General features: G+C 38.3%; 1 protein-coding gene across 11 annotated transcripts in view; it reads left to right on the forward strand.

The window, feature by feature from the left end:
* Positions 1–16438, forward strand: part of LOC106087600 (uncharacterized) — a 91382-nt gene that overhangs the window by 39347 nt on the left and 35597 nt on the right. The window lies entirely within an intron of this gene.

The following is a 16438-nucleotide window of genomic DNA, read 5'->3' on the forward strand; positions in this document are numbered from 1 at the left end:
AATGGTAATGTAATGTCAGAACAATAAAAACGTAACTGAAAACCAGTAAGGTAGGGCAAAAGTCGGGCGGTGCCGACTGTATAATACCCTACACCTACCTATAAGTACAATGTGGGAGCTACATCCAATTCTAAACCAGTTTTAATGGACCTCGGCAAGCTAATATGTTCAAACTGTAATAACTACGGTTGACAAATGACAACATTATTGCAAATTACCCAAAATCTGACGAACATATATGTGGGAGCTATATCTAAATCTGAACCGATTTCGAGGAAACTTCTCAGATACTGTGACCGTCGTCGAGGAAAGCGTTGTACGAAGCTTTGGGAAAATTGGTCAACAAATGCACTTGCAGTGGCTCTAGGAGTGAAATCGGGCGATATTTATATACATACATATATGAAAGCTGTATCTAAATCTGAACCGATTTCCATGAAATTCACCGGTAATGTCGAGAGTCATAAAAAATTTCCTCCTGTCGAATTTCGAGAGAATCGGTTAGCTAATGACCATTTTATTGAATTATTACTGAAAATCGGACGAACATACATATGGGAGCTATATCCAAATCTGAACCGATTTTTTCCAATTTCAATAGGCTTCGTCTCTAGGCCGAAAAACATGCATGTACCAAATTTTTAGACGATCGGATGAAAACTGCAACCTGTACTTTGTACACAAATTAACGTGGACAGACAGACAGACGGGCATAGCTAAATCGAATCAGAAAGTGATTCCGAGTCGATCGATATACTTATCAATTAGTCTATCTCTCTTCCTTTTGGGTGTAACAAACTAATTCACTAAGTTATAATACCCTGTACCACAGTAGTGGTGTAGAGTATAACCATTACTTACACAACAACTGAAATTCGGGGAGAGAGGAAGACAAATTTAAAGTTCGATTAAATTGTCTACACAAATTTTTTTAATGAGTTATTTTTTATACGAATTTAACCCATTGTGCATCAACTATATTACAGCAAAGATGCCCAGAAAGTAAAATCAAATAAAGGAAACCAAGAACAACAATCTCTACATTTTTTCCCCTCAATAAAAAAAAAACGAAAAAAATAACACATCCATCGTACATTTGTTTTAACAAATTGTTTAGTTTTGAAATTAAAATTAGAAAATGAAGACACACATTTGTTACATTCGCAATGGCCAATAGACAGACACCAGACGGACGGACATCAGGCAGACGCATCGGGGGGATGGACGGACACACATAGAACAATTTAAAAACAAAAGTTCAACAACGGGTGTTAGAATTGTTGTTAAGGAAACACAAAACACACGTTGCTACAGATGTTAAACGCTTCTCAAAGTCTTTCACTACTGGCGCCCACACAAACACAATTTACATAACTTCCCTTTAGAATATGACACGCCGCCCGCCTTCAGCCACCCACAAACCTGCAGTGCAAATTGAATGCAAAAGACAGAGGCGGGCAGAAATTATCTTTTCCATAACAGAAATATAACAAATCAAGTGAACAAGCTGCAAGCATATGAAAGACAAAAGCAAAAAAAAAATGTTTCATAAACCTTGCACTGCACTGAAATTGAAAGAGGCCATATGGGAGAAGGGCATTCTTGGTATAGATCCCTAACATTCTTGGAAAATGTAAAATTTACAAACAAAAAGACGAGAACGTTTCATAATTGTAGAAAAGAGCTTTCGAAAGGCAGAGAATACATGCATAATGAAGGAAGGTAGGAATGCATAACGATTCTTAATAGTTGTGCTCACAAGCAATTCGTTTGCAAAAATTACCAATTAATATTTGCAAATTTTTAAGATTCATGACAAACGATAGAAAGAATGGTGTACTAAAACTACCCCTTTCTTAAAGAAATGACACTAAAACTACCCTTTCCTTAAGAAAAGGGTACTAAAACTACCCCTTCCTTAAGGAAAGGGTACTAGAACTATCCCTTCCTGAAGGAAAGGGTACTCAAACTACCCCTTCCCAATGGAAGGGGTACTAAAATTACCCATTCCCAAAGGAAGGGTTACTAAACCTACCCTTTGCCAAAGGAAGTGGTACTAAAACTACCCATGTCCCAAAGAAGGGTTACTTAAACTTCCCATTCCAAATGGAAGCTCTACTAAAACTACCCATTTCAAAGGAAAGGGTACTTAGACTACTTAAACTAGTCGTTCCTAATAGAGAGGGTACTAAAACTAGTCTTTCATAAAAGAAAGGGTACTAAAACTACCCCTTCCTTAAAGAAAGGACACTAAAACTACCCCTTCCTTAAAGAAAAATATACTAAAACTAGCCTTTCCTTAAGGAAAGGGTACAAAAACTACCCCTTCCTTAAGGAAAGGTACTAAAACTGCCCTTTCTTAAAGAAAAGACACTAAAACTACCCCTTCCTTAAGTAAAGGGTACTAAATTTACCCCTTCCTGAAGGAAAGGATACTAAAACTACCCCTTTCCAATGGAAGGAGTACTAAAACTACCCATTCCCAAAGCTAGAGTTACTAAAAGTTCCAATTCCCAATGGAAGGGGTACTAAAATTACCCATTGCCAAAGGAAAGGGTACTTAATCGACCCATTCTCAAATTAAGGGATACCAAACTTACCCTTTCCCAAAGGAAGGGATACTAAAACTACCCCTTACTCAAAGAAAAAGGTACTAAAACTACCCCTTCCTTAAGGGTAGGGTACTAGAACTACCCCTTCCTGAAGGAAAGGGTAATAAAACTACCCCTTCCCTATGGAAGGGGTACTAAAACTACCCCTTCCCACTGGAAAAACTTCCTATTCCCAATGAAAGGGGTACTAAAAATACCCATTGCCAAAGGAAAGCGTACTTAATCTGCCCATTCCCAAAGGAAGGGATACCAAACCTACCCTTTACCAAAGGAAGTGGTACTAAAACTACCCATGTCCCAAGGAAGGGTTACTTAAACTTCCCATTCCCAATGGAGCTGTACTAAAACTACCCATTTCATAGGAAAGGGTTCTTCGACTACATAAACTAGTCGTTCCTAATAGAGAGGATACTAAAACTAGTCTTTCATAAAAGAAAGGGTACTAAAACTGCCCTAAAGAAAGTACACTAAAACTACTCCTTCCTTAACAAAGGGGTACAAAAACTACCCCTTCCTTAAAGAAAGGACACTAAAACTACCCCTTCCTTAAAGAAAGGACTCTAAAACTACCGCTTCCTTAAGAAAAGGGTACTAAAATTACCCCTTCCTTAAGGGAAGGGTACTAGAACTACCCCTTCCTGAAGGAAAGGGTACTAGAACTACCCCTTCCTGAAGGAAAGGGTACTAAAACTACCCCTTCCCAATGGAAGGGGTACTAAAACTACAACTAAACATAGAAGAAAGGGTACTAAAACTGCAAATGCAAATTTTGCAAATTTTGCCATGAACATTCTACTAAAGAACAGGGGCAAATTTCTCACATATGAATGAGTGCAGCGCTATTCAAATTAAAGGTCAATGATAAGGGGCCTCCTTTTTATAGCCAAGCCCGAACAGCGTGCCGCAGTGTGACACCTCTCTGGGGAGAAGTTGTTACATAGTACCTCACAAATATTGCCAGCATTAGGAGAGTTTCCTCTCCAAATGCTAATGCTCCACCGCCGCTACTAAAACTACCCCTTACTTAAAGAAAAAGGTACTAAAGCTACCCCTTCCTTAAGGAAAGGGTACAAAAACTACCCCTTCCTTAAAGAAAGGGTACAAAAACTACCCCTTCCTAAAAAAAAGGACACTAAAACTACGCCTTCTCTAAGAAAAGGGTACTAAAACTACCCCTTCCTTAAGTGAAGGGTACTAGAACTACCCCTTCCTGAAGGAAAGGTTGCTTAAACTTCCTATTCCCAATATATGGGGTACTAAAACTACCCATTGCCAAAGGAAAGGGTACTTAATGTACCCATTCCCAATGGAATGGATACAAAACCTACCCTTTCCCAAAGGAAGGGGTACTAAACCTTCCCATTCCCAATGGATGAAGTATTAAAACTACTCCTCCTAAAGGAAAGGGTATTGACATTCTACTCGTTCCTAAAGGAAAGGGGACTAAACCTACTCCTTCCTAAAGGAAAGGCTATTAAAACTATCCCTTCCGAAAGGTAAGGGTACTAAAACTAACCTTTTCGAAAGGAAATGGTACTAAAACCACATCTTCCCTAAGGAGAGAGTACTTTTAGTATCCTTTGACATGGATTTCGACCCTTCGGCACAAATTTAAGCAAGATTGGTTATTATATACTTTCTGTATCGGCTCAAGACTTTAAAAAAGAAGTCACATTTCAACGAAATCATGCACAATATGCGCCTCGCAAGACCATATACCACGTCATCAATGTAAAGGGTTACTTTTTAGCTATTATCTTATTGGCAACACTAGTTTAAACAGCTCCCGCATGTTTCGTAATTTGTTTCACTGTCCACCATCTTCAGTTTGGTTTATAATTTAACCATGAATCGTCTTACAAACGAACAACGCTTGCAAATTATTGAATTTTACTATCCAAATGCGTGCTGCGTTCATCGCGCACCCCATCCATTTTACGACTAATCTCATTTTTGGCTCAATGGGTACGTAAATAAGCAGAATTGTCGATTTTGTGGGGAAGATCAGCCAGAAGCATTGCCAGAGCTACCAATGCATCCAGAAAAAGTCACAGTTTGTTGCGGTTTATAGGCTGGTGGCATCATTGGACCGTACTTCTTCAAAGATAATGCGAATCGTAATGTAACTATGAATGGTGAGCGCTACCGTGGGATGAAAACTTTGTTTGCCCAAAATGCAAGAGCTTGACTCGCATGACCACTTCAATTGACGCATTGGAAGACAACATTGAAGCATTTATTTGTGAGATACCAGCCGAAATGTTTGGAAAGAGTACGCCTAAATTGAACTAAGCGTATGGACCATTTGAGGCGTAGTCGCGGTCAACATTTCCATGAAATAATCTTCAAACATTAAAATATATGGGCCGTACTATAAATTCAAGCTTTTTTTAACTTGTCTATATCTCTTACAAAATCGCCCTTTATGGCAATTGTAATTCTCCAGTTTAGGACCGATATATTTGGGGCAATTGAGTACACATTTTACTGTTGGAAGTCGATGCAAGTTTTTTAAACTTTTTTTTTTAATTTTCTTAAGGAAAAAATTTATTTGTTTTCTTTATTATATTTTGTACTACAATTTTTTTTTTTGTTTGATTTCTCATTTTACTTTCGGTAATGGTCCTAATTTATTTAGGTAACACACCTTGAAACCAACATCCATCTGTAATTGGCTTCTAGGAAACAAAAAAACACATTTCAGATGTTGTGATTTTTCAACTTTCGATCAATATTTTTGCATTGTAATTTAAATGTGTCTTAACAAATTCATTGAAAATCGATAAATTTTCAACACTCGCCTCGAATCAGTGCAAACAAAAGAAGAACACAAAACGCATTTGTCTTCGCCTCGATTTTAAACTAAACAAAGAAGCATACAATTTAAGATTTTCAACGACCACCATGTTTTGCTAGTCTGAAGAAAACGATTTCATGCAGGGTTGGGTTGGGACCTTTGTAGTTGGCGTTCCGTTACGTACATCAGACAAAACAAATTGCCATTGTGTACTCAGTTCATTGTGCGTCCGTCCATCCATACGTCTGTTTGTCTGAATACACTCGCCATCCGGCTGGGCAAAAGATATTTGAATTGCTACCGTTTGTTTTGTCTTAAATCTAAGCATACATCGCGAAATGGTCGTTGGGTTGGACGAACGAGCGAACGAATGGATGGACGGATGGATGGATAGATGGATGTTTATATCTATAGACACAAAATCTGTTTGCCACCTACAATTGATGGTAAAAATAGACGAAAATAACAACAAACACACTAAACAAATACAACAACATTGCTATACATTAAGCGAAAGCAGATATAGATGACAACAATAGCAACAACACCGACAGGGGCAATAACAAACCAAATGGCAGCAATGGCAGCAACAATAAAATAAATGTCTTGGTATTTGTGGCCAAAATGATTGTTCGACAAAATTTTATTTCAATATTGCGATTCTGAAAGATAGGCAGGCGGCAGGCAGCAATTGTCGTGCGGAGCAACATTTTTTCTTTCGAGGGATTTTGAAATGTTTTAAATTTAAACAAAACCGAAAATCAAACAAGAAAACGACCACAAATGCAGCCACACTAAAGCAAATGCCCTCCCGCCCCAAAAAAAAAAAAAAAAAAAACAACAAACAGCACACTCAGATTCACATCCAGTGAGAGAGAGTTAAAATGGATGATGATGTCTAAATGTATTTGTTTTTAAACTGCACACACACATACACATACAGTCACTCACTCTCTCACACTTTATCAGGCACTCACAGTCAGCCTGCTCGGCTGAGTGATGTGTTTTTCCATGAGTGAACTAACTGAACGTTGTGCGAATAGTTTCTGAAATGTTTTGAGGTTAACAGCGTATAGAAGAGAAGCCACTGCCAGGCTGGCACACTAGCAGCCAGTCACCAGAGGCCAACAGCGAGAATATGGGTCATGCACATGTGTTTCAGCCTTAATTAGTTTGATTTCATTACAAAAAAGCACACATTTTTTTTTTGTTTTACACAAAAATCTCCTCCAAACGCTTTTCAATGCCATCCAAAGACAAGGCAGAACCACAAGGGGGGCACAGGCGGCTGCTATAGTGGTATATCATAAAAGTTTCTTGTGGGCTTGAAAATATTAGAAATTTTCTGGATTTATATAAAAATACTGAAAATGAATAAAAACCTTAGATGGGGAGGCAGCAGTAGGCGGAAGCTATCACCTACCACCTACTACACAGGCAGTGCAATATTTTCCCATGAAAATTGTTACCTTTTCTGCGGTGAATGTCGGCATCTGTTTGGCATACTTTCGCCAGTCACCCCCTTGAGCCCACCCAAGTGAAGCATGGATGGATGGTGGCATGCCTTCCCAATTTAAAGCCTGCTGCGAAATGCTTTCATCGCCACTTTCTCTCTACTTTTCTGCAACCTTTGGGGACCCTTTGGGGCTGATTGCTGTCTTGCTTACCTGTGCCTGCCCTAGACCCTACCGTAACTTACCTGCCATCAACAACCTGAGAAAACTTTCAAGTTTCACATAAGGAAGGAGAACAACTCTTGGCTACATGACAATCTTTGGAAAAAGTTGTCATTGATGTACTTATGGCTGTTAGCAAACAAAAATAAACCTTTATCATTCGCTTACAAAGAAAACAAAGAAACCAACCCATGGACGGACAGACAGACACAAATACAGAAACTAAGAACAAATGTCGAAATGTCCTTGATTAATTGGGCTTTCAGCCCAGAGATTGGTTTTTCAAAGTTTACCCTCCAGCTCAACCGAAATCGAAGGCCAACAAAATAATTCGACCATAACGACCATCATTACAGTGGTGGTGAAAAATAAATAATTGAACATTACATTGTGTCCCATTGTGTTTTTTCTTTTCCACATTTTGCCAAACGAAAACTTTTGCCCCAAAAATTGCATTAAATAATTAAGAAATGGGTTTAATTTGTCTTTGATAAATTGTTCCGCTTATTAAGCCAGTGTCTCGGCTGTGTGAGAGAGAGGGTTGTGGCCAGTTATGGTTTTGCATGCAGCAAAAACGCCACTTGAACCCTTTTTGGGTAGGTTGGTGTGCAAAAGCTTTAAAACAAAGGGGTCAGTGATTCCATCAAGATGAATTTTATGACATATATATTATTATAATTGGGTTCGTTCGCTCAGCCCCTGCACAATGGGATTGTTGAAGGAAGCAAAACGGCTCCCAAAAAAAAAATTAATAGAGCAAATTAGTATTGAAAGCAATAATATAGCAAAAGATAACAAAATTTGGGATTTGAAAGATCGTGAAAACAAAGAAGAGATCAAGGATATTTATGAAATGTTAAAGCGATTAAATTGCAAAAACAAAAATGTAACGTTACTCTGCTCAGCTAGAAGAAAAATGTTAAATTCGCAAAAGCCACATAATGGCGCAAGCAAAAAAACGCAAAATGAAAAAATAAAAAAAAAAACAAAATCGGGAGATCGGTTTATATGGGAGCTGTATCAAGCCATAGATCGATTTAGACCATATTGGACACGTATGTTGAAGGTCATGAGAGAAGCCGTTGTACACAATTGAGAATTGCGCCCTCTAGAGGCTCAAGAAGTCAAGATCCCAGATCGGTTTATAAGGCAGCTATATAAGGTTATGTACCCATTTGCGCCATACTTAACACAGTTATTGGAAGCCATATCAAAAAAACTTCATGCAAAAATTTTGCCAAATCGGATAGGAGTTGCGTCCTCTAGAGGCTCAAGAAGTCAAGTCCTCAGATCAGATTATATGGCAGCTATACCAGATTATGAACCGATTTGTGCCATACTTAGCACAGTTATTGGAAGCCATATCAAAACACCTCATGCAAAATTTCTGCCAAATCGGCGCCCTCTAGAAGCTCAAAATGTCAAGTCCCCAGATCGGTTTATATGGCAGCTATATCAGATTATGAACCGATTTGAACCTTATTTGACACAGTTGTTGGAAGTGACATCAAACCACTGCGTGCAAAATGTCAGTCAAATCGGTCATGCAAAATTTCTGCCAAATCGGATAGGAATTGCGCCCTAGGGGCCCAACAAGTCAAGACCCAAGATCGGTTTATATGGCTGCTATATCAAAGCATAAATCGATTTGGCCCATTTACAATCCCAACCGACCTACACTTATAAAAAGTATTTGTGCAAAATTTCAAGCGCCTAGCTTTACTCCTTCGAAAATTGGCGTGCTTTCGACAGACAGAACGACGGACCGACGGACAGACGGACGGACATGGCTAGTTTGACTTAAAATGTCACGACAATCAAGAATATATATACTTTATGGGGTCTTAGATGCATATTTCGAGGTGTTAGAAACAGAATGACGAAATTAGTATACCCCCATCCTATGATGAAGGGAATAAAAGGGCTTTGTGTTCGGCGGGGCTGAACTGTGGATACCCACCACCTCGGATATATATGGAAATCACCTTTCATCATAATCCGGTGAAAAATGCATTATTTACGCACCCATAGCAGCTATATCCAAATATGGTCCGATTTTGACCAAAATAGGCACGGACATTGAGTGGCCTAATAAATACAAGTCACTGTTCAATTTTGCATTAATATTGGTCTTTTTAGACCAATCTGAACCATATAGGACACGGATGTCGAAAACTCTAATATAAGTCACTGTTTAAAATTTCAGCTAAATTGGATAATAATGCGCCTTTTATGGGGCCAAGACCTTAAATTGCGAGATCGGTCTATATGCCAGCTATATCCAAATTTGGTACGATCTGGAAGGAACATATATATGGGAGCTTTTGTCTAAATCTGAACGGATTAAGAGCAAACTTCTTAGATATCGTGGAAGTCGTCGAGGAAGGCGGTACAAAGATTTGCGCTTGCAATGGCTCTCGGAGTAAAAATCGGGCGATATATATATATATATATATATATATATATATATATATATATATATATATATATATATATATATATATATATATATATATATATATATATATATATATATATATATATATATATATGAGAGCTATATCTAAATCTGAACCGATTTCTATGAAATACGAAAAAAAATTTTCCTGTCAAATTTCGAGAGAATCGGTTAACAAATGACAATGCACTAAGCATTATTGCTGCAAATCGGACGAACATGTATATGTGAGCTATATCCAAATCTGAACCGATTTCGAGCAAACTTCTCAGATATTATGATAATCGTCGAGGAAGGCGTTGTACAAAGTTTTGGGAAGATTGGATAATAAATGCGCTTGCGATGGCTCTAGGAGTGAAAATCGGGCGATATTTATATACATATATATATATATGAGAACCGATTTCTATGAAATTCGGCAGTAATGTCGAGAGTCATAAGAAAATCATTCCTGCCAAATTTCGAGAGAATCGGTTAACAAATGATCATTTTATTGTATTATTGCTGCAAATCGGACGAATATATATATATGGAGCAATATCCAAATCTGAACCGATTCTTTCCAAATTTTAATAGGCTTCGTCTCTAGGCCGAAAAAGATGCCTGTATCAAATTTTAAGACGATCGAATGAAAATTGCGACCTGTAGTTTGTACAGATGGACAGACAGACAGACGGACAGACAGACGGACAGACAGACGGACAGACAGACGGACCGGCAGACAGACGGACAGACGGACATAGCTAAATCGAATCAGAAAGTGGTTCTGAGTCGATCGGTATACTTATCAATGGGTCTATCTCTCTTCCTTTTGGGTGTTATAAACAAATGCACTAAGTTATAACACCCTATACCACAGTAGTGGTGTAGGGCATAAAAATTGCAAAAGCGAACTATGACAATGAAAAATATCAGGAATGGAAAAAATTAAGAACGAAAACTTAAATTTAGGATTAATTATACACCATTTTATATAAAAATTCATTGATATTAACTAAAAATCGAGGTGGCCTCCAACTTTATGAAGCAAAAGGGCGTTTTCTTAGGCGCATGCTTTTTATACCCACCACCGAAGGACGGGTATATTCATTTTGTCATTCCGTTTGCAACACATTGAAATATCCATTTCCGACCCTAAATTATATATATTCTTGATCAGCGTAAAAATCTAAGACGATCTAGCCGTCTGTCTGTTGAAATCATGCTACAGTCTTTAAAAATAGAGATATTGAACTGAAATTTTGCACAGATTCTTTTTTTGTCCATAAGCAGGTTAAGTTCGAAGATGGGCTATATCGGACTATATCTTGATATAGCCCCCATATAGACCGATCCTCCGATTTAGGGTCTTAGGCCCATAAAAGCCACATTTATTATCCGATTTTGCTGAAATTTGGGACAGTGAGTTGTGTTAGGCCCAAGACATCCCTCGTCAATTTGCCTCAGATAGGTCCAGATTTGGATATAGCTGCCATATAGACCCATTCTTAGGCCCATTAATGCCACATTTATCATCCGATTTTGCTGATAGTTTGGAACAGTCAGTTGTCTTAGGCCCATCGACTTCTCTTCAATTCGGCCCTGTTCGGTTAAGATTTGGATATAGCTGCTTTATAGACCGATCTCTAGATTTAAGGTTTTGGGCCTTTAAAAGTAGCATTTATTGTCCGATGTCGCCAAAATTTAGGACAGTGAGTTATGTTAAGCCCCTTGACATACTTCTGCAATATGGCACAAATGGGTAAAGATTTGGATATAGCTGTCATATAGACCAATCTCTCGGTTTTAGGTTTTGGGGCCATAAAAGGCGCATTTATTGTTCGATTTTGCCGATATTTGAGACAGTGAGTTGTGTTAGGCTCTTCGACGTCTTTCTTCAATCAATGACCGATCCCTCGATATAAGGATTTGGGCCCATAAAAAGCGCATTTATTGTCCGAATTCGCCGAGATTTGGGGCAGTGCGTTGTGTTAGGCTTTTTGACATTTTTCTGCAATTTGCCCCAAATTGGTGCAGATTTGGATATAGGTGCCATGTTGACCGATATCTAGATTTAAAGTCTTGGTCCCATAAAAGGCGCATTTATAATCCGATTTCACTGAAATTTGACACAGTGACACTGTGTTAGGCTTTTCGACATCCGTGTCGTAAACACAAATATTTTGTTATGCACAATTGAACAATCACTTTTACCTATTAGTATTTGGTCCAAATCTGAATATGTTTCGATAAAACTGCTATGGAACATAAGGTATGCCATTTTCACCGGATTTTGGTGAAAGGTGGTTTACATATATACCCGAGGTGGTGGATATCCAAAGTTCGGCCCTTCCGAACTTAACGCCTTTTTACTTGTTTTGTTTTTACAATCGATTGATCGATTAGTCGAAAGCCGACTTTTTGTTCTCAAGCTAGTCTTGTAGTGGCAAATTTTTATTAGAAGGTAGATTTGTATAAGCTGGTCGAAACCGATCCACAACATTGAATAACTCCCATATACACCTATTGTATATGAAGGGCGTGTTTATAAACTAATTTGAGGGAAATTTCAACATTGAGTTCTCTTTGAACTCCCTAACATTGTACTGTACTAGAGCTTTGCTTGTAATGGTGGTGATTCACCCAGAATCCCGTAATTCGTGAGTGAGAATCAAACACAATACAGTGGTCGCAGGTGACATAAGGACTTTGGTGCGTTAGTGGTCTTGAGAGCTCACAACGTCAATCACGAGAAAATTACTGCTCACCAGAAAATCTACAGCACACAAGGAAACCGCGAGCCACGAAAATCTCGCTAGACGTGAGTTTTTCGTGTGTTGTGATTTGAGTGCACACGTTTTCTAAATCAAGCGATTTGTACCATAGGTGTAAATACTAATATAAAATAGGCCTAAGTATTTTATTTCAAATAAATGTATTTTTAAACACACTGACTCGTATCTTCGGCACAAGGCATGGTTAATCATTTGATGGTCAGCCTAATTTATGTCATAAAATTCAAAGTGACGTAAATTCCATGGGAAGTAAAATGCCACAATTTCAAAACCATGAAATGTGACATAGCTTCTTGGCATGTTGTTCAATGTCCACCTTCACAAACTACAGCAAAACAACTTAAGGCCTCTGGCCTCAACGAACGAGGCGTTGAACTTGAAACAATGTTCCAGCACACACACACACACACACACACACACACACACACCAATCAACCCTGTTGTGTGGGAGGGGGCAAATATAATTTGTATGGAAACTTTTGCTTGAGTGTATGTTGGAGAAGAAGTGAATAGCAAATATTAAAGCCATAAGATTTGTGGTCAACACAGATAGTATACGTATGCGTACACTATATATTAGTTTGTGTGTATTGTATGCTTGTGTGTATATGTGCATACATGAGTTGATATATTCTGCTGTCGTTGGCACTGACACTCATCTTTTTCATTTTTCCCTTTTTTTTTGCTTCGTTTTCTACTACTCAACGAGAGCAGAAAAAAAGAACATTTTTACGTAAAAACGTATGTAATTCATCAGAATAGCCACTTGGCCAGCCAATGATAAAAACATTTATTTTCTCGTTTTTGCCTCAAGGTTGCATACAAACACATATTCAGCACGAAAAATTAAACCTCCAAAACAGCACTAAAATTTAAGCAAAAACAAAATGTTATGGCCAACTATTTCTATTACAAGTCATAGCCATAAACTATGGACCGACCACAAGTAAACTTGTCGCCCGCCTCCAATGATGCATAAAACGGCGAACGATGTGACTGAAAAATTGCAATGGAAAAGGCTGTGCGAGATGAAATGAAATGATTGAGACAAGTGCGAAAATACATACCCCCCTCCCCCCACCCTTTGACAATACTCTAAGCAGAAAAGAAGGTGGACAACTCATAGAATGTTCAAGGCTGAGTCATAGCCAAAATTGAAAAGTCCCCAAACCCAGTGCCACAACTATGAAGCATTCACAATTTTATTACTTTGCTCAAGTGTCCCTCTAAACGCTTGACCAAGCATACACCCTAAAGTCTTTCCGTCTGTCAGTCAGTGGGTCGAATGAACCCAGCGTCTGTCTATTACAGACAATAATCATAAAATGACTAATTTCATAAATGTCTTCTTTCGCATATGGATTGGTCGGAATGAGTGATTGTCGGGCCACGAACCCAGGTAACTGTGCTTGCTGCTCACCCCATCCATATCTGCTCTCTCTCTCTTTGCTGTGTGACGTTTTATTTCCCAACAGCATTTGTTGGTATACGCTTCGCAAAAAAAATTTCATTTTCATAGGCAAACAATCATCAGCGGATGACGGAGCGACCGAACGACCAACCGACCGACCGTCCCTCCCAGCATCACTAAAACTCTTTGTCGTCTTTTAGTTGCTGGTAAGCACACAGAAATCGCAAATAAAAGTTTGCAACAAAATAAATTTTCATTTTATGAAATGAAATGGCACTGGGCCAGCAACTACTTGAGACCAACAAACGTCCCAAACAATGGAAGTGATGGACGCCACTGGGACGCCATGAATATTTCAATAACTTGTCAAAGAAATATTGAATGCATTTTAAATCAGCCATTCATTCCAAAGGTGAAGGAAACGAAAAAATAGTTTCAAACATTTTAAATGTGGAAAAAATGTTTAAAAATCCCAAATTGCAGTTTAATCTTTAAACGTTTATTTCTTTTCTTCTGTGGTGAATAAGGAATTGTCACAAAAAAGCTTTTGATCGCGAAAGAGGGAGAGAGCGCGAGAGAAAGCTTTTTGGGACATTATCTAAATTTAATTCCTTGGTCAGTACAAGACTCTAGGCTCTCTCTCTCTCCCTCTCTCTGAACATTGAGACCCTAAGTGATAATTACTAAAATGTGATTTTCAATGGAATTCCATGCTAGCCAAAGAATTTCATGTTAAAATTAGACAAGACAAATCACTTGGTCAGGGACAAATTCTCAATGGATTAGATGGCATATCACTGAACTTCAAAGGAAACAAAAGTCCATAAATAAAAACCAAAAAGACTTTGAATGAAAATAATTTTCTGCTAAAAATAGTGTCAAAAACTTAACAAATTTCAAATAAATTTTGAAATAGTGGTTTTAAGCAGGTTAAGTTCGAAGATGGGCTATATCGGACTATATCTTGGTATAGCCCCCATATATACCGATCGGCCGATTTAGGGCCTTAGGCCCGAAAAAGCCACATTTATTATCCGATTTTGCTGAAATTTGGGACAGTGAGTTGTGTCAGGCCCTTTAACATCCTTCGTTATTTTGGCCCAAATCGGTCTAGATTTTGATATAGCTGCTATATAGACCGATCCGCTGAATTAGGGTCGTAGGCCCATAAAAGCCACATTTATTATCCAATTTTGCTGAAAGTTGGCACAGTGAGTTGTGTTAGGCCCTTTTACATCCTCCGTTCATTTGGCGTGGATCGGTCCAGATTTGGATATAGCTGCAAATAGACCGATTCTCCGATTTAGGGTCTTAGCCCCATAAAAGCCACATTTATTATCCAATTTGTCAATTTGGCCCAGATCGGTTCAGATCCTCCGATTAAGGGTCTTTGGCCCATAAAAAGGCACATTTATTATGCGATTTTGTAGAAATTGGGGACAGTGAGTTGTGTTCAATCTTTCAACATCCTTCGTTAATTTGGCCTAGATCGGACCAAATTTGGATATAACTGCCATAGACCGATCCGCTGATTTAGGGTCTTAGGCCGATAAAAGCCACATTTATTATCCAATTTTGCTGAAATTTGGCACAGTATTTGGAGGTCTTACAAACGGAAAGACTAGATCAGTATATCCTATGGTGGTGGCTATAAAAAATATAGCAAAAGGAAAGATACCGCCAATCCAATTTTTTTAGATTGATGGCTTGAAAGCCGATTGTTGTTGTAGCCACGAACTGCATGTGGTGGCAGCTATCCTTGACAAGCTTCATTTCGGGAGCAAGGTCGTTTCAGGGCATAGACCCAATCACTGGGGAACAACGTACAACTTAGTCTTTACGCCTTGTTTTCCTTCATGTCACCCATACCCCATAACTGGACACTCAGCTTCAAGCAGAGTTGAAGATTGTAATTGGGTACACCCTATATTGATCATCAATACAAAATCTTCTTTAATTCATTTCCAGAATGGGGTTATATAGACGAATTTCATACAAGCAGTAAACAAGGCCTAGTACCTATCAGATCAAAGGCCACAAAGGCTTGCTGCTGCAATAACGTTTTACTATAACAACTCGGGATAAAACTCATGACATTCAATGTAGAGTTGGAAGTAAAATTTACTAATGTACCTTTCCTGAAAAGAAATTTCATCAAAAATTAACACTTTTTTTAGTATGTAACTTAAAATACTTATAACTCCTCAAATATTAGTCCAATGGAGAAACGGATATTAATTGGTTATGTTCCCACTGCTTTTATAGAGGCACTTTAATTTGGCAGTGTATCGACGAATCCATTTTCATCCGCGTCTTGAAATGTCTTTCACGTCAGTGAGCGCTTTTTTTAAAGTTGACTAAATCCTGACACTTGAACTTTCTTAAGGCCATCTTATAGGCCCTAAGGCTATCCAAAGTTGCTGCCAAGTACTGCGTTAACATTGCATATATCCTAAATTCCCTTAGTTTTGTCTGAGATCTTCCCTGATGACTGCGTATTGGCGAATCGTTGGTCATCAGCTCCCTTAGTCTTGAAGTATGTTTCAAGTCATTGGACTGAGCGATCAACTTGAACTTTCTCCAACCCATAGAAACTGTAGGCTTATCCTTTCAAGGTCTTTACCAATTTTGAATTTTCGCTGCCACATATATTAGATTTTCGATTGTTTACTTATATGATAACCTGAAATTTTATGAATTGTTCATTCTA

The sequence above is a fragment of the Stomoxys calcitrans genome, chromosome 5 (assembly GCF_963082655.1).
Source record: "Stomoxys calcitrans chromosome 5, idStoCalc2.1, whole genome shotgun sequence".
Lineage (NCBI taxonomy): Eukaryota > Metazoa > Arthropoda > Insecta > Diptera > Muscidae > Stomoxys > Stomoxys calcitrans.